Source organism: Microcaecilia unicolor, chromosome 12 (genome assembly GCF_901765095.1).
Source record: "Microcaecilia unicolor chromosome 12, aMicUni1.1, whole genome shotgun sequence".
Classification (NCBI taxonomy): domain Eukaryota; kingdom Metazoa; phylum Chordata; class Amphibia; order Gymnophiona; family Siphonopidae; genus Microcaecilia; species Microcaecilia unicolor.
In genome coordinates, this window is record NC_044042.1 from 35,551,256 (window position 1) to 35,572,257 (window position 21,002).

Consider the following 21,002-nt stretch of genomic DNA (forward strand, 5'->3'; position numbering starts at 1 on the left):
AGGGGATAGCGGCTAGTTGGTTATATCACGAGATATAACTGGCTATTCGTGAATATTCAGTGCATCGACAGCTAAGTTTGGCGACCAACCTGGGCCACCCAAATAGCAGGCCCATATTTGGCCACTATAAACTTAACTGGCCAGCGCTAAATATTGGCTTGGCCAATTAAATTTAATCCGGACAAAAATAAACTGGATATTCAATGCCGGTCACCAGCAGGAATACTTTCCAACCATAGGTGTGGTTATTATTAATCAGACTTCAGAACACAATTTACATAGGTCATTATATAATTGTAATAACAGTGCTTATCCCAGTCAATATTCAGCCTGTGGCAGTTAGTATTTTGTTGTCGTTGTTTGTTTGTTTGTTTCTTCTGAATATTCAGTGCTAGGCCATATCTGGCTACTGGCACTGATTATCTGGGTCTTAGGCAGCTGCTGGAAGTTGTCCAGGTACCGCCGAAATTCAGAGCCATCACCCAGATAGCTATCCGGGCAAGGTAAGACTGCCACTTGTGCCACTGGTCAGACAAATTTATTTATTTACTTACTTATATATGTTTATACCATTCCCATGACTTGAAAACATTCAAAAGTTATAAACGAAAGTGCAATCTGGTTAATTGTCGCTAAATACCACGACAGGACCCATCGGCAGGAGCCATTCCTACTCAATTAACTCTGACTGAATAAATGTTATAGTGCTACTAGACTCATACAGTGCTGTGCAGTGAAGATAAATATTCCGGTAAACATGTCCCTGTCCAAAAGAGTTTACAGTCTAAACTCTTTTACAGCCTAATAGGTACTTGAGGCAGTGCCCAAGGTCACAAGGAGTGTCAGGGGTGCAAGCAGAACTTGAACCCCGGCTTCTCCAGTTCTCTAACCACTTGCCACTTCCTTTCCATTCATCAGGGAACCCTGTCTCCCCATATAGACTGAGGTTTTGCTGCAGCAACTCAGGATAGCCTCAGATATGGTGGCCAGGGTGAAATCTTTCAACTGGCTCAGTGTCTGGATTACAGATATCCCACTGTTGTTCTGAGGCAGAAGGGGAACAGGAATTGAAGAACACACAACTTGGGGGGGGGGGGGGGGGCCCTTCCCCTTTGGATTGCAGTCACTGCCAAAGAAGTATCAGCCCCAATGTAGAGTACATATTCAACACACCTTCTGGTAACCTGTTTGCTATTTCACCCCAGCACACACAGTGTAATATCTGTGCTTGCTTTCATGTGAAATCAGTTTTCTCTCTTTCAGGGGGGGCTTTTATTAAGGTGCACCGAAAAGTGACCTGTGCTGGTGTAGGCATGTTTTGGACGCGCGCAGGTCCATTTTTCAGCATGCCTGGAAAAAAGGCCCTTTTTTGTGGCCGAAAATGGACGTGCGGCAAAATTTTGCCGCGTGTCCATTTTCGGCCTCAGACCTTACCGCCACCCATTGACTTAGGGGTGAGGTCTCAGGCAGTAAGCATCAGCACAAATAAACTGCTGATTACCGCCGGGTAAGCACCATGTGGTAGAAAATAGAAAATATTTTCTACCTCGTGTTTTGGACCCGCGTCAAAAATTGAATTACTGCCCAGGGCACACGGTAGCTGGGCGGTACTTCCAATATGACACATGTTGGACGCGTGTAGGTACCTACGTGCCTTAGTGAAAGGGCCCCTCAGTATGTTCTGTAATAAGTTTTTAACCCATGTATAAATCACCCATGTGAAGGCCAGTTCTATAAGTGAATGTCTGCATTTATGTGCCTCTTGCATGCCTATGGTGGTTAATTTAGAAGGTCAATTCTTATTTTCGATATCTCAAAACTAGCATGTAGACAGCCACATTGCATGGACATCCAAATCTCAATTTTACAAAGGCAGGATATTTCCTTTATTGCCACTCTTGGTAGTACAACTAAAAAGAAAAGAAAAAAATGGAAACGGAACTCCAGTGAATAAAAAGAAAGAACTCAAATCATTCTAAGAGACAGAAAGCACTCGTATCATTAAAGAAGTACCTCACATCAATACTACCATGGATGCTGGCGTCACCCATCAATCAGCGCGCCAAAGTCACCAAATGCCAAGTTAAACAAGTGGGTCTTCAACCTACCTCTAAGCTGTTTATAATTCTGATCGCAAGTCAAGAGGTAAATTATTCCAGAGAGAGAGGGAGTCAAAAAGAAAATTGCACTGTGTCTTGTCAGTTCGTACTGGGCACATGAAGAACCAATCTCTGATCATTAAAGAAGTTTGTTTCAATGTGATTCCCAAGTGTATGACTTTTGTTACTCTCTTTAGTTTTGTAAACTGCTGTGAATTTTACAGTATTAGCGGTATGGAAATATAATATTATAGTGTAATATAATTAATAGAATGTAGTAGATGAGGAGAGGCATAAAAACTAAACCAACTGAAAACTCCTACAAATGATATGGGAAACTAAACAGAATGAAAAAATGTTTGCTCTGTACACCCGTGGTCTACACCAAAAGCCATGTGGGACGTTACTTAAGGGCCTAATTTTTTGTACATATTACAGGAGAGGAGAGACGGTAGAGATATTCAATTACTTGAAAGATATAAATAATGTACAAGAAACCAAGCTTTTGAGGAGAATAAGAGATCACACAGTATGAGTCTTCAAGGGGGTGGATTCTAGAGTAACCTCAGGAAATATTTCCTCACAGATAGGGTAGTGGATGCACTCAGTGACTTCCAGAAGAGATGGTGGAGATAAAAATAGTAATGGAATGTTAAAAAGCAAGACATAAGCACAGAGGATTTCGAGTTGCTTCTCCCAAGGCTTTAATACATAGGTTGACTGATTACACACCACTCTGTACCTGGATAAGCTACACACAATGTACCTTAAACCAGTTCTTTTTATATCTTGTTTAATTCTAATTCTACAAAGCACTTGCCTACAGTTCAGCCACCCATCTATTTATCCCAACTGACTCTGTACCACCCATGGCCGCCAAGAGGGGGGGGCAGGGGGGACAAGATTCCACTGGCCTGGACCTCCAAGGGGGACCCGGAACCGGGGTCAGGCCACCAGCGCTGCAGTCCCCGGTCTCACCTGCCTGCCCTCGGCTCTGTTGACAGCCCCCCTCCGTCCGCCACTGGGCCCCCTGCATTCAAATCGGCAGCGCTTCACCTCCATATGAAAGCAGCAGATCGCTTCCCTTCGGGCCCTCCCTGTGTCCCGCCCTCGTGGAAACTGGAAGTTACATCAGATGCGGGTGGGACACAGTGAGGGAAGGCCCGAAGGGAGGCGATCTGCCGCTTTCATACGGAGGTGAGGCGCTGCCGATTTGAATGCAGGGGGCCCAGTGGCGGACGCAGGGGGGCTGTCGACGGAGCTGTGGCTGGGGGTGGGCGGGTGGAGACTTGGGACTGCTGCACCGGCAGCCTGAGAGCAGGGGGGTGGCGGCACAGTGGGGGGGGGGGGGGTGGCCTTGCCCCAGGCCCGGCTTAGTCTCTCTGCGGCCCTGGTACCACCCATCCTGCACATGTCCCCTCCGCTACTTGGTAAGCTCTGTTGTAGAATTAGTATCGTATCTCTGTTATTTGAATGTTCTAATGTGTGCATATTAGATGTTTTATTAGTATTATGCTCAGGGGTGTAGCCAGACCTCGGCAGGAGGGGGGTCCAGAGCCCGAGGTCAGGGGGCACACTTTAGCTCGCCTCCCCCAGCCGCCGACCCCGCGCCACTTTCGATCCCCCTCCCACTGCCACCGAACCTCCCCCGCCGCCGCTGCCTGGTACCTTTGCTGGCAGGGGTCCCCAACCCCCACCAGCTGAAGTCTTCAGCAACGGTCTCCGGCGCCTTCGCTGATATGTTTCTGTGAGTCCTGATGTCCTGTGTGCTGTCAATGGCTGGCAGTAAGGGCTCAAGCCATAAATAGGTGCGCACACCCATTTCCCGGCCCATTAAAAAATGGCCTTTTCCCCCAGCTGTGGTACAAAGTGGCCCAGTGCATGCCCAAAAGACGCACTCACACTACCGCAGGCCAATTTTTACTACGGCTTTGTAAAAGGACCCCTAAGTGAGTTGAAAGGAAAAGATCTGGGGTACATGGAACCAGTGGCCTAGCTACGTGGGGCCACGGGGGCCTGAGCCCCCCCCCCCCCCAAATTTCCTGTGGTCCCCTGATTCTGCTGCGGCAGTGGGTGAGGAGTGGCAGGGCGGCTGGAGGCGGGGGGGGGCGAGGTGGCAGGGGGGTAGCAGACCAAAATGTGCCCCCCCCCCACCTTGGACTCTGGCCCCCTCCCACCGATAGGTCTGGCTACGCCCCTGCATGGGACTGAGCTGACTCCATATACTGCTGTTGGATTCTGTGTTTCGATGTCTAAGAGCAGCTGATCTTCACATACTGCACAGTGAAAGCTACCAGTTCAGCAGTGTCTAGTGTCAGCATGCTGCACATGTATTCATGAATAAGTACATCACTCCCAGCTTTTGCATGAGCTCTAGAGCTCTGGAAATGGCAGAATGCAGGGCACAAACATCCAGGCTTAATTTTGTGCTGTGCACACAAACATTGTTGTTGAGATTCTTCCATGAAATCCTTCCCGCCTCTCCTTTACACCAAGGCAGAATGAGGCAGGGAGATTGCGAGGTGCATATGGGGTACTTTGAGCAGCAGAAGCAGCAGTACATTAAGTCTTTCTTAAAAGCCTAATTTTTAGAATCGCATTTGAGGGGCATAGTCTGGAGTAGCACGACTGCTTCTTATGAAATCTAGCTGGTTTATATGTATATATGTTATTTATTTATTTATTTCGTATGTGTGTGTGTGTGTGTGTCTTGATGTGACTGGCTATATTCTTTTCTATTTATTGGCACACTTTTCCCTTTTTTTAAAAATAGATCTTGATTTTATTGTACATCACCGAGATCCTAACCGACAGAAGTGGTATATCAAATCTGGAATAAAAATAAACATAATGGTGAATAACTGAGTCAGCTGTCACACTCCAAGACCTCTGAGGATCATATGTACCATGCTGGGTCAGACCAATGGCCCATCAAGTCCAGTAGTACCCTTTCAAACCTTACTTAAACCAGCTAAACTAGGGTGAGATTGGTTTATATTTCTATTGAAGAGAGTCATACCTAGACCAATTTTGGGTAACTCATTCTGTGCCCCATCTATTTCCCCTCACCAACTCATGCCATGATCTGCTTTTATTATATCATAAGAGTAGCCACACCGGGTCAGACCAATGGTCCATCTAGCCCAATATCCTGTTTTCCAAACAGTGGCCAAGCCAGGTCACAAGTACCTGGCAGAAGCCCACACATAACTGTTAGCACCTACTTTGTACTGTAGAATTACCCCCATAGGGCTAGGTTCTATAAATGGCGCCTTAAAAAGTGGCACAGAAAAAAATATATACCTAGGCATATTCTATAAACTATGTCTAATATTAGGCACAGTTTACAGAATATGCCTAGCACCCATCCGCATGGCTAAATTTAGTCATGGCCAATTATGCCAAGTAAAACTTGGTGTAAATGCCTACATCAAAATTAGGTGTGGACCGGCCCGTAGGGTTACCATTATCAACAGATTAATGAGCAGTTACATTTTTGAACCTAAGGTGGTTACTTAATTCTTAAGAATTAAGTAAGGTGCACAGTATTTGCATGATTACCACCTTAGGTTTGGATAGGACTATTTTTGAAGAGTGGTATAGTTCAAAATTTAGACTGCAGTTACTTTTTTGGCCAATTCACCAATTAGACAGACAAATTCTTAGAGCTGTAGGGATATTGCCATACTCCCCCACACACACACCACCACACTAGTTTTCCTTGTGCAGTATTAAGATTCCTGTATGTAAGTGGCATCCTGTCTCCCTTAAGGGTGTCTGCAAACTTTGAGTGGCATCTGAACCCCCGTGGATCATATGCTGAGAAAAGAATGAGATGTGCAGAGCTGCCAAGGGGGCTCAAATTTTCAGGAATTTTAGGACACACCTCCAGCCCTACCTCACTCTGCTCAGCCCTGCATACATCATCTCCTGGCTCCAACCTAGGCACACCTCAATTCCATGACCTGCTCTTCCTCCAACCCTTCCTGCTTGGCACCAACAACAGAGATGGCCCAAGGGAATCTGCCGCTTGAGGTGAGGGGTGAGATGCTGCCCTGTCCCCCTCCCCACATCTCTCTGTTCGCATTCTTTCTTTCTCTCCCAACTCCCCCACCACCACCACCACAGTCTGGCATCTCCCCTCTTTCTTAATGAGGTATAAACTGTTTCACCCACACAAGGGCTAATCAGGGGCTTAAGAACAACAAATACCTCAATGTATGTCATAATATAGATACATAATAAACCCATATCTATTGAATATCCATTTAAAACATCATGACATGTATAGTGATATAAATTATAAAAAAACATAAATCATATTCAAATGAATCATCATAGCATTCATAGTGACTAAAATATAAAAATAATTATTGAGTGACAAAAGATCATATACAGCTTAATTGACAGTGATAGGATAAAAACTAAATCAAGAAAAAACCAGAAGTGCTGTATATAACTTACATTCAGTGACTAAGCATGCAAATGCTTAGGCAATGGATAAATGATTACTTAGAAAACCATCCAGCGATAAACAATGGCTAGGGAAACAATAGAAAAAGACATCTTACCTATGTGGTGTTAACAAAGTACATCACAACCTTAGTAGACTGAAGAAAGGTACACAGATACTATATCAGTACTTGCACTTAAAAATATATAAGTAAAATAAATATAAAGAACAATCTGAAGAAAACTGAAAAGCAGATAGCTCACACGCAACGCACACTAAATCCACATGATGGCAGCAAACGCCTAAACAAACAGTATTGATTCAGAAAAACCTAATGCACAGAGCAGCTGAGGCTACTTAACTGATGGGGGTTAAAGGTCAAAACGCCAAATGAAGAAAAATCCTAAAAAAACCAAAAATGATTACAAAATAAAGAAAGGGGGATAACTATCGCTCTGAAAAATAAAAAACTATTGTTACAAAAAAGGAAAATGGAGGATTACAAAAGGCACTCTGAATGACGTCAGTACGTTGTATCGACATCTTTGCGTTCGAACTTTTTGCATTCCAGTTATCATTTTATGAGGTTTTTTTTTTGTATTGATTTTGTGTTTTAACTTTTAAATGACGTGGTTTCAGCTGTGAGGTGCTTTTATATTTGTGATATAAATGATAATTGGAACGCAAAAAAATTGAAACATAAAAGATATCGATACAACATACTGAAGTCATTCAGAGCACCTTTTTTAATTCTTTCCTTTTCTTTGATTGATATTCTCATATATTTATTTTGGATTTTATAATTAATTTGATGTTATTATATATTTGTAGTTTCTTTTATCCTCCATTGTATGTTTGTATCTTTTTTCACTTCCATTGTTGGACTATTTCTTTTCTTTTTTTGTAAGGATACTTTTTTAATTTTAGGAGTAGTAGTTTATTATAGACTCAACCCCCCCCCCCTTTTTGAGGTTTGTAGGATTTTTCTTCATTTGGCGTTTTGAACTTTGACCCCCATCCGGCCAGTTAAGTAGCCTCAGCTGTTCTACGCATTAGTTTTTGCTGAATCAATGCTGTTTGTCTAGGTGCTTGCTGCCATCGTGTGGACTGTGAGTGCTTTGCGTGTAAGCTATCTGCTTTTCAGATTTCTTGAGATTGATCATTTTAGAAGCAGAGAAATATGACGACAGATAAAGGCCAAGTGGCCCATTCAGTCTACCCATCCTCCATAACCCTTAACTCCTTTTCTTCAGGGATCCCACATTCCTGTCCCATGCTTTCTTAAACTCTGACACAGTCCTCCTCTCCACATCCTCCACTGGGAGGCCATTCCAAGCTTCCACCACCCTCTCCGTAAATTAATACTTTCTTAGATTCCTCCTAATCCTATTTCCTCTTAACTTCATCGTATGCCTCATGTCAGAGTTTTCCTTCATTTGAAAAAGGCTCTCTTCCTGTACACTTTACCTACTTTACCTACTTGAGCACACAATTTTGGAACGCACTGCCGCGCAATCTAAAAACGATCTACGAACTAACGCACTTCCGCAAACTACTGAAGACCCATCTCTTTAACAAGGCATACCAAAAAGATCAGCCAATGTGAATATACATAACTCCTCCACATACATACAGAACTGTCTTACAATATCTGCTTACTATACTACTATCACGTTATATTACTACTACTACTACTAATACTACTATTTAGCATTTCTATAGCGCTACAAGGCGTACGCAGCGCTGCACAAACATAGAAGAAAGACAGTCCCTGCTCAAAGAGCTTACAATCTAATAGACAAAAAAATAAATAAAGTAAGCAAATCAAATCAATTAATGTGAACGGGAAGGAAGAGAGGAGGGTAGGTGGAGGCGAGTGGTTACGAGTCAAAAGCAATGTTAAAGAGGTGGGCTTTCAGTCTAGATTTAAAGGTGGCCAAGGATGGGGCAAGACGTAGGGGCTCAGGAAGTTTATTCCAGGCGTAGGGTGCAGCGAGACAGAAGGCGCGAAGTCTGGAGTTGGCAGTAGTGGAGAAGGGAACAGATAAGAAGGATTTATCCATGGAGCGGAGTGCACGGGAAAGGGTGTAGGGAAGGACGAGTGTGGAGAGATACTGGGGAGCAGCAGAATGAGTACATTTATAGGTTAGTAGAAGAAGTTTGAACAGGATGCGAAAACGGATAGGGAGCCAGTGAAGGGTCTTGAGGAGAGGGGTAGTATGAGTAAAGCGACCCTGGCGGAAGATGAGACGGGCAGCAGAGTTTTGAACCGACTGGAGAGGGGAGAGGTGACTAAGTGGGAGGCCAGCAAGAAGCAGATTGCAGTAGTCTAAACGAGAGGTGACAAGGGTGTGGATGAGGGTTTTGGTAGAGTGTTACCCCAAATCCTTCTTGTTGTACTACTATTATGTTTTTTCATTATCATGTTGTCCAAGATCCTTCTATAACACTAAATGTCTATTTTCTAACATATTCCACCACTCATCATGTATTGTAAGCCACATTGAGCCTGCAAATAGGTGGGAAAATGTGGTATACAAATGCAATAAATAAAATACACTAATGCCCCTGAGATATTTAAATGTTTCTATCATATTTCCTCTTTCCCTCCTTTCTTCCAGCATATACATGTTGAGGTTCATAAGCCTGTCCTTATGTTTTATGTCCAAGACCACTTACCAATTTTGTAGCCGCCCTCTGGACCGACTCCATCCTGTTTATATCGTTCCATAGGTGCAGTCTCCAGAATTGCACACAGTACTCTAAATGGGTCCTCATCAGATACTTATACAAGGGCACCATCACCTCTTTCTTCCTGCTGGTCATCCCTCTCCTTATGCACCCAAGCATCCTTCTAACTTGGACCATTGCATTTTCTACCTGTTTGGCCACTTTAAGGTCATCAGACACAATCAACCCCAAGTCCTGCTCTTCATTTGTACACAGAAGCAGTTCACCCCCTATAATGTACCATTCCCTTGGATTCTTCTGACCCAAGTGCTTGACCCTGCATTTTGTAGCATTAAATCTTAGTTGCCAAATATCAGACCATTCGTCAAGCTTTGCTATGTCATCCACACCCTCCGGAGTGTCCACCCTGTTGCAGAGTTTGGCATCATTTGCAAGGAGACAAACCTTACCAGACAGCCCTTCCGCAATATCACTCACAAAGATGTTAAAAAGAGCCAGCCCTAGAACCAATCCCTGTGGTACTCCACTGATAACATCCTTATCTTCAGAGCAAGCTCCATTTACCACTACCCTCTGTCTCCTTCCATTCAACCAATTTTTATGTTTATTTTACTTATATTTTTGTAAGTGCAAGTATTGATGTAGTATCTGTGTACTTTTCTTCAGTCTAGTAAGGTGGTGATGTGTTTTGTTAATACCACATAGGTAAGATGTCTTGTTCTATTGTTTCTCTGGCTATGCTTTATCGCTGGATGGTTTCATATATAGTCACTTATTCACTGCCTAAGCATTTGCATGCTTAGTCACTGTATGTAAGTTATATATAGCACTTCTGTTTTTTTCTTGATATTGTTTTTATCCTATCACTGTCAATTAAGCTATATATGATCTTTTGTCTGTCAATAATGATGTTTATATTTTAGTCACGATGCATGTTATGATTTATTTGAATACTTATTGTTTATGTTTTTATCATGTATTTATACCACTATACATGTCATGATGTTTTAAATGAATATTCAGTATTAATGTTTTTATTATGTATTTATATCATTATATACATTGATATGTATTTGTTGTTCTTTAGCCCCTGAAGCAGCCCTTGTGTGGGCGAAACACGGCCAGTGTTGGGCGTTTTTCTAGGTTTATACCTCATTAAAGATTTTTAGCTAACCATACCTCTGGTCTGCTAGCCTTTGTTGCACCTTGGAGTTTGCAGACTGTTTACCCTGTTGTTTCTTGGGATCTCCCCCTTCTTTCCTCAACCCCCTTCCCTGAATCTACCTTCCTTTTTTGTTTTTCAAAAGTCAGCAGTGGCAGCGATTCCCATAGACTGCCCTACCGCTGGCACTAGCCTCTTCTCTCTACTGTGGCAGAAAGTTACGTCAGAAAGACAGGCTGAAGTAAAAAGAGGCTGGTGCCAGCGGCAGGGCAGCCTATGGGCACTGCCACAGCCAACTTTTGGAAAACAAGAAAAGAAGGTAGATTCTGGGAAGGGGGTTGAAGAATGAAGGGCGGGGAGAGATGTGGGAGGATGATGTTCCATGAAGAGTGCTGCCTGAGGACCTCGCCTTAGTTAGCCTAATGGTAGGGCTGTCACTGACCAACTAGCCACCTCCCTCTCTGGCGGCAGCAGGAGACACCTAAATAAAATGTCATCTGCTGCCACAGACCAATCTCATGATAACTGTGAGGTTTTGCAGGTCTTATTGCAAGACTGGTCTCACGGCAGCAGGAGATGACATCTTATTAATCCATATCCTGTTGCAATGGAGGGGGAGGCTGCTGAGTGGGAGATCTTGGCTACCCAGCGAAAGTGTGGGAGAGACCCGTCAGAGTGGTAGTCGTCTCCTGAATGCGGAAGGCTGGGCAGACGTGTGTGATATGTCTAAAGGGCAATGTTGAGGAGAGAAAAAACCTTAGGGGTAATTCTAGGGGTAGGCATGAAGTGGTAGATGTGAATTGTTTGTTTACTCTTTCCAAAAATACAAGGACTAGGGGGCATGCGATGGAGCTACAAAGTAGTAAATTTAATGTGAATCGGAGAAAATGTTTCTTCACTCAACATGTAATTAAACTCTGGAATTCATTGCCAGAGAATGTGGTAAAGGCGGTTAGCTTAGCGGGGTTTTAAAAAGGTCTGGACGGCTTCCTAAAGGAAGTCCATAGACCATTATTAAATGGACTTGGGGAAAATCCACTGCTTATTTCTGGGATAAGCAGCATAAAATGTATTGAACTTTTTCAGGACCTTGCCAGGAATTTGTGCCTTGGATTGGCCACTGTTGGAAACAGGATGCTGGGCTTGATGGACATTTGATCTGTCCCAGTCTGGCAATACTTATGTACTCTATAGATTACCTAAAGTTAGGTACTGGGATGATGTGAGCTAAACACAAATTCTATATCAGCAATTGCACACAGAATTGTCATTATAGAACACTAGCAATAAGTCCTTATTTACATACCTAACTTAAGGTACGAGCACTTAGGCTACTTCATTGGCTGTTGCAGGGGCCTAGTCAGCAACCCATTTTTTGAGGGAAGCCTTGGAGTGGATTAGGTGGAGCTACCCTTTCCTCTCATTCCTCTCTGTTGTCTGCTGCACGACTAATATTCCGCCAGTGTCGTTATGCTCATATTAGCCCTCTCCTCAAGTCACTTCACTGGCTTCCTATCCGTTTCCGCATACAGTTCAAACTCCTCTTATTGACCTATAAGTGCATTCACTCTGCAGCTCCTCAGTACCTCTCCACTCTCAGCTCTCCCTACATTCCTCCCCAGGAACTCCGCTAAGTAGGTACATCTCTCTTATCTGAACCCTTCTCCTCCACTGCTAACTCCAGACTCCGTTCCTTTTATCCTGCTGCACCATATGCCTGGAATAGACTTCCTGAGCCGGTACGTCAAGCTCCACCTCTGGCCGTCTTCAAATCTAAGCTAAAAGCCCACCTTTTTGATGCTGCTTTTAACTCCTAACCCTTACTCCCTTGTTCAGAACCCTTATTTCATCATCATCCTCACTTTAATATTCCCTTATCTCTTGTTTGTCCTGTTTGTCTGTCCTAATTAGATTGTAAGCTCTGTCGAGCAGGGACTGTCTCTTCATGTTCAAGTGTACAGCGCTTCATACGTCTAGTAGCGCTATAGAAATGATAAGTAGTAGTAATTGATTGTTAGAGCCCAGTTATTAGCACCAGTTGTCTCATTAAGGATTAAATCACATGCACAATTTGAGCACTGTATATAGAATTAGGGGGATTATTGACTTTGACATGTGAAAGCAAAATAGTGTACATTTGGTAAGTGGGGTCAGTGTTCACAAGAGTTTTGTACATTCTGTTTCCCTCTGAGGAAGGCGTTCATTCAGAGTGAGCCAGGCTATACAAAATCCTTAGCTGTAAATGTGTCAGTGAGAGGAAGTGCTGATGGGGCATCTTGCAGTTGACAATCACTCTGTCAAACAATGCACCTGTTCGGGGTAAGAACAGATATTCAAACACAGGAGCTTAATAATAATTAAAAAAAAAAACTCCCCCCCCCCCCCCCCCAGCCACCCCACTTACCTTCTGGCACTCAGCTGATAGGCTCACAGATCTTGAACTTCTATAAAAAGTCCAACACAGATCCATCTGTTCCTCTCAATCTTTACCATCAAGATAGAATTCACTAGGTGTGAGAAAGCAGTTTATTTTTTTCACACTGTTGTGTTCTGCTGGCGTCATGTGCCCGGGAGTCAGAAAGAGCACAATACGACCAGGAAATTAATCATTTTTGTTCTTGTTTCTTGGGGAGGGGGGGGGGGGCAATAAACCTTGCCTGTGGAGGAGTGGCCTAGTGGTTAGGGTGGTGGACTCTGGTCCTGGGGAACTGAGGAACTGAGTTCAATTCCCACTTCAGGCACAGGCAGCTCCTTGTGACTCTGGGCAAGTCACTTAACCCTCCATTGCCCCATGTAAGCTGCATTGAGCCTGCCATGAGTGGGAAAGCGTGGGGTACAAATGTAACAACAACATGGAATGTTGCTACTATTGGAGATTCTAGATTCAATGTTGCTACTATTGTACATGGAATGTTAATGTTGCTATTCCACTAGCAACATTCCATGTAGAAGCCTGCCCTGCGCGCAGGCTTCTGTTTCTGTGAGTCTGACGTCCTGCACGTGCAGGACGTCAGACTCACAGAAACAGAAGCCTGCGTGGCCACGTTGAGTGGCCTAGTGGTTAGAGTGGTGGACTTTGGTCTTGAGGAACTGAGTTCAATTCCCACTTCAGGCACAGGCAGCTCCTTGTGACTCTGGGCAAGTCACTTAACCCTCCATTGCCCCATGTAAGCCGCATTGAGCCTGCCATGAGTGGGAAAGCGCAGGGTACAAATGTAACAAAAATAAAATAGATACTATTGGAGGTTCTACATGGAATGTTGCTACTATTGGAGATTCTACATGGAATGTTGCTATTCCACTAGCAACATTCCATGTAGAAGCCTGCGCGGCCACATTGGTGATCTGCAAGGGCCAGGCACAGGCAGCTCCTTGTGACTCTGGGCAAGTCACTTAACCCTCCATTGCCCCATGTAAGCCGCATTGAGCCTGCCATGAGAGGGGAAAGTGCGGGGTACAAATGTAATAAAAATAAAATAATGTTTGAACCAGGGATTACTGATCATCAAACATATAAACGGCGAGTGACCGTACTCACTCGCAAATGCGCAGTAGAGACTTCCCTCTCTGCCCTGCCCCCGCGTCAATACGTGATGACGGGGGCGGGACAGAGAGGGAAGTCTCTACTGGCATGCTGCAGGCGTCGGAACTGCTCCCCCTCCCCCGGAGTCACCGCCGCCCCTCCATCTTGCTCGAGCACTTTTGAACTTACATCACCACGCAGCAGCAGGCACATCAGCAAAGCTGCCATCGGGCTTCCTTCTCTGCCTTTGTCTCGCCCTCGCCGACGTTACGTCACACGAGGGCGGGACACAGGCAGAGAAGGAAGCCCGCCTCGACGGCAGCTTTGCTGATGTGCCTGCTGCTGCGTGGTGATGTAAGTTTACAGTGCTGCTTGGGCCAGGTGGAGGGGCGGCAGCGGCGAATCCGGGGGCGGCGGGGCGGTGCCGACCTCGGGGGGGGGGGGCTCGGAAACCTCCCATTCCAAAAGTAGCCCGTTTTCACGGGCTCAACGGCTAGTGATTTGATAAAACCAGGCATAACTATAAATGTGCATAGGTCAGTATGCACACATTTTTTTCTAACTTTTATTTGTATCTGGGTTTTTTTGCTAGAAACAGTCACATATAATCCAAACTCAAACAGGCTTAAAGGAATATATATGTTTCCTCTATTGATGAGAATTATGCACATATTTTGATTGTACTGTATATGTGAACATTTTGATGATCAATGTACATGAACTCATTTTGAGTAGCTGTATGCCATGTACTTGCAGATAGGTAAAGAAGAGTAGGGTGGGATGGAAAATGACTCAGAATCCACCAGGATTTCAAAGAATTATGTCCGAATGTGACAAAGGGGTCCTTTTACTAAGCTGTGTTAAACATTAACGCGTGCTTCAATTAACAAAAATAATTGAATGTGGAATGTACTAAAGTGTTCCACTTTAGTTTTGGCATGTGTAGTTGTTTTTTTAGTAATTATTTTTTGATGGGACACATCAGGGACAGAAAGTGGGCTTTTCTATACTAACTGGTTAGAGCATCAGCTTTACCGAGCGCAAACTGGTGAGTACGTAGTTAACACGAGAGCCCTTAGCTCCTCCTAAGTAGGTGGTGGCAAGTGCTCCTGCAGTCATTTTTCTAAATGGCTACACACTGATGCTCAAGAGAAAGAAGGAGTGGGGTAGACTGGCTCCTTCCAAATCACATTTTTCAATGAAGACCTATAGTTGCACATACGTCCCCCAGTCTAAGTGTTCCTCCACCTTTGTGGTTGTTCCTTCCTTCCTGCACACTGATGCCAACATTAATGCATAGCCAAATATTGAAAAAAAAAACCCAAATTGGAAAATAGCTCTTTTTCACAGCCACGGTAAAAGTGGCCTTAGCGTGTAGGTGCGATGCCTCTGCCTACCCAAGGTTATGGGCCGAGTGTCTGTAGTCGTCTCACCGCCTACCCAATGGTATAGGCCGAGTGCCTGTGGTCTTGTCACCGCCTACCCGATGGTGTAGGCCAAGTGTCTAGCGTCCTGTCACCGGGGCTACTGGTGGGCCTCAGCCCACCATGTACATCCTCCTCCCAAGGTTCAGTTCAACAGAATAAGGTCCAGTAAAGTTTCAGATGATTTACTATGGATATATATATATATATACACACACACATGCCACTTCTGTTCAGTAAACTATCTCTCTCTCCACTGAAAACACACAAAAGAAAACAAATCTATCTAAAATCTATCCAAAAGTAATTGACTATTTTTCAACTAAGACTGCAAACAGTGCAGCTATGTCTATTGTTGAGAGAGAGAGTAGATGGCAACCACGGGACCCCACTAATCCCCTTATCTACACTTATGAAAGTTTGGTTTTGGGGGACATTTCAAAACTAGAAGAAAGACTACATTAAATTTCCTGTTTCTGTCTGGGCAGATTGCAGCAGAGAGGGAAAGCTTCGGGACAGCTGGAGGCATCTTGTCAGGATGGCTGCCGTGCCGAGGGCCCCTCTGAGAGGGAAATAAAACTTTTAAAGAAAAGTGCAAGGTGAGGGGAAGGGAGGGAGAGGGACTGTGGTGGGGAGAAGGGGATGAGATGCCCGGATCACATAGTAGCAATGCAGGTGGGGAGATCGGGGGGGGGGGGGCAGGGGATCAGGAATCAGGGGCCCCCTTCTGCCCTGGGGCCCACCTTGTCTAAAACTGGGCCTTATTTAGTATTCCCAATGACCAAGGCATCAGCTAGGTGGTAAGGGCAGTGTCTACCTGAGAGCTGTGTGCCTGTAGAGGACAGAGGATTTGTCTGGGTTCTTAGTAACATGCATCCCAACCTATATAGCATTGCTTTTCACATTGTCACCCTCAGTGGCCCCCTTTCATTATGGCTACCCTGTGGCTCCTGAGTGCACTTTCTTGTAGACTCTTACCTTTCTGCAGTATGAAGCATGGCTGATACCACTAGATCAGGCACTCCCATGCTGGGTCATGAATTTAAGTTCCCTGCCCTGTCCCTGGGTAGGAAGCATTTTTTGTTCCTGACTCACCATCAACTGGGCCTGGAGGAGGGTGTCTGCAACACCCAAATTAGGCTTTCTTGCTCAATGGGCCACTTCAATGATGTCTCTGTGCATGCACATCATGTAGAATTATATGGACAACAAACCTTTTCACTGGTGTGCTTCAGTGGGAGACGATAAGTCTATTTTATAAACAGGACACATCTTGCCATGCAGTGTGTCTGTCAGAAATTCTATGTGGGGAAGACTACGAGAAGTTTACACACAAGAATTATAGAACACCATTTGTGTATTAAACGGCAGAAACTAGGGGCACCTTTGGTAGCACACTGTATATCTAAAGCCCATGATTTTGATTCCTTTAAATGTTTTGCTACTGATCAGATTCCTCCTTATGTCAGGGGAGGTGTATTTTAATATGATATCGATTGAATACCATATTAAAACATTATCGCGATACATACTCTTCAATCCCTGGAACCGTGGGGGGACTGAACTTACACACTGAATGGACATAATTGTTTTTTTTTTTTTTTTATATTTTTCAAAATAAATGACAAGTAATATATTACAATGTCAAAGCAAAACAGCACCATATTAACCATTAAATATAAAATAATGATTAGTTCCAGTATTTAAAGAAAAGTTAAAGAAGAATAGATAATTTGTCATTATTATTATTCTTTCCTATAATCAAACAGTCTCTTGCTTCCTTAGACCACAAAATTAGAGAAAGGAGGGTGGGGGGGTAGTCAAACATAATAGAGAAGAATTCTTACATATTCTAATTCAAAAGTAAGGCTTCATGCCAGTGGCGTATCCACAGGTGGGCCTGGGTGGGCCGGGGCCCACCCACTTAGGGCTCAAGCCCATCCAACAGTAGCACATGGTCATGAAAATGCTGCTCTCCACAATATTGGCACCTTCGCATGCTCAGTTTTCAGCGCATGCCACTGCAGACTACCAAGGTGGAGACTGGAGAGAAGCATTTCCCCAACAGCTGAGATATTGTTTTGATGTGGGGGTGGAGAGAACATTTTGTGCCCACCCACTTCTTGCCTAGGCCCACCCAAAATCTGCTGTCTGGCTACACCCCTGCTTCATGCATTCCCAAGCTTATACATTACTATTCAAGCTTTTAGAATCTAGAAAGACTTTCAAATAGTCTGGTACAAAAAAAGACATATTTCGTTAATCCTAACCGTACTATGCATTTACAGGGATAAGCCAGTAGAAAAGTTCCTCCCACTTCCAAAGTTTTTTGTTTCATCTCTAGAAACAATTTCCTTCTTTGTTGAGTAGTTTTTGTGACATCCTGAAACATCCAAACTTTGGCACCAGCAAATAGAGTAGATGAATTTCGGAAATATAAACGCAACATTGCATTAAGGTCCTGTTCAAAAACGAACGAAACTATGTCTGTTCCAATATTGCTGATATATTCTCTAAGTCCAAAGATTTATCTCCAGCAGCGACATAATAGTTTTTGAAGAGAATGAGGCTATGGATAGCAAGTTTAGTGTTCTGGATAATGTTTCTTGTTTGCATTGGCATCCATGATAATGACGTCACTTTAAAGAGCTTTAAACAGTGAAGTTCCCTTTCCAGTTATGAGAATTATTGGCGTGAGGGAGCCAGTAAGCACCATGTTTGAAGTCTGGCGCCAGCTTTAAATAAGTAAGTTTGTATATCATGTATAGTATTATCTATATATACAGTATATATATCGAAGGCACTGATACATTTTATATTACATCTTTATAGGTATAGGTCTACTTGATTTGATTTTTGCACTTAGTCCCCTGAGGAAGCTTATTTATAAGTGAAACGGAGAGCCCTGTCGGTGAAAGAATGAAGAGCTAAGTGCCTTAATATTAAACTTTGTATATCTAAATAGAATACGATAAAGATATATTGCAAGAAGATTAAGTGTACGATATATAATAGAAAATTTAAAAAAATCACACACAAAATTGATAAGAAATTCTGCAAGGAGGTTTTTTTTTAAGACCAGTGACATGATTGGAGTCCAAAATGTGCTGGCATAAAGATTTTATAGCTTGCTGCCATACTGGGACATTTGAGGTCTTTTTTCTTGCTTTTGTAATTTTAAGGATGAGAGATATAACAACAATAATATATAGAATATAAGTTGTACAAACATTGTTAAACCTTCAGCTTCTAAGTCTGTTAGTAATATTAGGTGGTCCATTTTTCAGGCACACGTCACCACTTCCCTTACCTATATAAAATTATACATCTCACAGGGCTGGCCCAAGGCAAGATGCTGCCTGAGGCGGAGCTAAGATGCACCCCACCCCCCCAGGCCAAGATGTCACCCTCTCCCGGGCTGAGATGCTGCCCCCCTTCCTACCTGTAGCCCGTTTGCAGCGTTTAATTCATCACATTCCAAACCTGTCAATTCTCATACACTTCCCTGCCACCGGCACCCACCGCTTCCCTTTACTGCGGCTGCCTGAGCCTCTAATGAAACAGGAAGTTACATCAGAAAGGCAGCTATAGTAAAGGGAAGAGGCAGGTGCTGGCGGCAGGGCAGTGTATGGGAATGCCGCTCCCCCGAGATGCCACTCCTGAAGAGTGCCACCTGAGGCCCCCACCTCAGGTGGCCTAATGGTCAGGCTGCCCCTGCCTCTTTTTTTTTTTTTCTTACATTTGTACCCCGCGCTTTCCCAGCCCGCCCACTCACCATCCCCTCGCATGTCCTCCCAGCCGGTGCTGCCTCGGTCCCTGCATCGGTACCCGCATTGTTTTTTCTTCGCCCGTCGCCGGCAGCACTGCCATTCATTCACACAGGCAGCTCCGCTGCCCTCTGCTGCGTCCATCTGGCCCTACGTAAACAGGAAGTGCATCAGAGACGGCTGGATGGACGCGGCAAAGGGGAGCGGAGCTGCCTGTGTGAATGAATGGCAGTGCTGCCGGCGATGGGTGAAGAAAAGAATACTGAGGGTAACATGCAGGGTTACAGCCCCGCGCACATTTTTCCTTTTGGGTTTTTTTTTTTGCAGCTGCGGTGGGATGCAGGGGTGGTGGAGAGAGAGAGGCAGGGAAGGGCAGAGCAGAGCATGGAAGCTCGCGATTCCTCAAGGCCACCACAGCAGTGGCCAGGAGGAGAAGTTAGTGGTGGTTGGGCTGGGCATCAAGGTCCTTGCCCCTGCCCATGAGGGGGGTGGGGGTGGAGAGAGTGAGTGAGAGGCAGGGAATGGGCTGGAGAAAGTGAGCGAGAGGCGAGGCGGGGAACAAGAAATCCTGGATGACTGTAACAAGGAAGGGGGAGAGAGAGAGGAGATTCTAGATGGAAGGGAGAGACATTAAATGGAAGAAGATGGAGAGAAGGGAGGCAATGGCAGGGAGATAGAGGGGAAGATGCTGGAGGAAAGGGGAGACATTGGATGGAAGGGGATGAACAAGAGTGATGGGAGATGCCGTAAAGAGGGAGAGAGGACAAGATGCTGGATGGAAGGGGGAGGGGAGACACTGGAAGGAAAAGGGAACACAATAGAAGGGGAAGATGCTGGAGGGAAGGGGAGACACTGGATGGAAGGGGATGAATGAGGGAGATGCTACAAAGGGGGCGGGGGAGATGCTGGATGGATGGGGAAAGGGGAGACACTGGATGGAAACAGCGGCGGAGAGGAGAAGAATTTCAGGCACGCAGGCAATTGCCTTGGTTGCACTCTATAAGGTCAGCCCTGCCTAGAAACTCTATGCTAATAGACCTCACACAGATAGACCCTCATGAAGTACAGAATAAATTACTGCAAACTAAAATTAGATATATGTAGACAAAAATTAAACTGCAGCCCCAAGAAACCACACTCTGTATGCAATACAAGAGAAATACAAACAGCACTGCATTTCCTACTGCTACTTATCATTTCTATAGTGCTACTAGACCTACGCAGCGCTGTACACATTATGGGCCTGATTCTGTAAATGGCATCTAAAATCTAGAAGTGTCCAATTAATATCTAGCGCTATTCTCTATGATGTGTATAAAGCTAGGTGTGGTGTATAGACTAGCGCATAGGACCGGGAAAAGTGCCTACATTTTGACGTGGCCATTTGTGCCACTGAAAACTTGGTGTAAATACCCTTAAATGTAGATACATTCTCCCGAATTCTGTAACAATGTGCATAAATGCCCCTGACACACCCACACTCCTCCCATGGCCACGCCCCCTTTTCAGCTATCTGTGTTACAATTTACATGCGCCTCTTTTTAGAATATACCTAAAAAGAAGTGTGCATAAAATCTAATTCTTTCCAGTTAGTGATAACTAGTTATTGGCCAGTTATCACTGATTGGCTTGTTATTCAATTGAATAGTGAACATAAATTGGCCATGCTACTTGCGGCATCTTATATGGAATCCAGTCCTATATGCAGGTACTTTCTGTGTCCCTAATGGGCTCACAATCTAAGATGCTTTTGTACCTGGGGCAATGGAGAGTTAAGAGACTTAGCCAGGGTCATAAGGATCTGCAATGAGAACTGCACTAACCATTAGGCTATTCCTCTACTCCCCTTGTACTGTGCAAAATATAAAGATAACAGACCTATG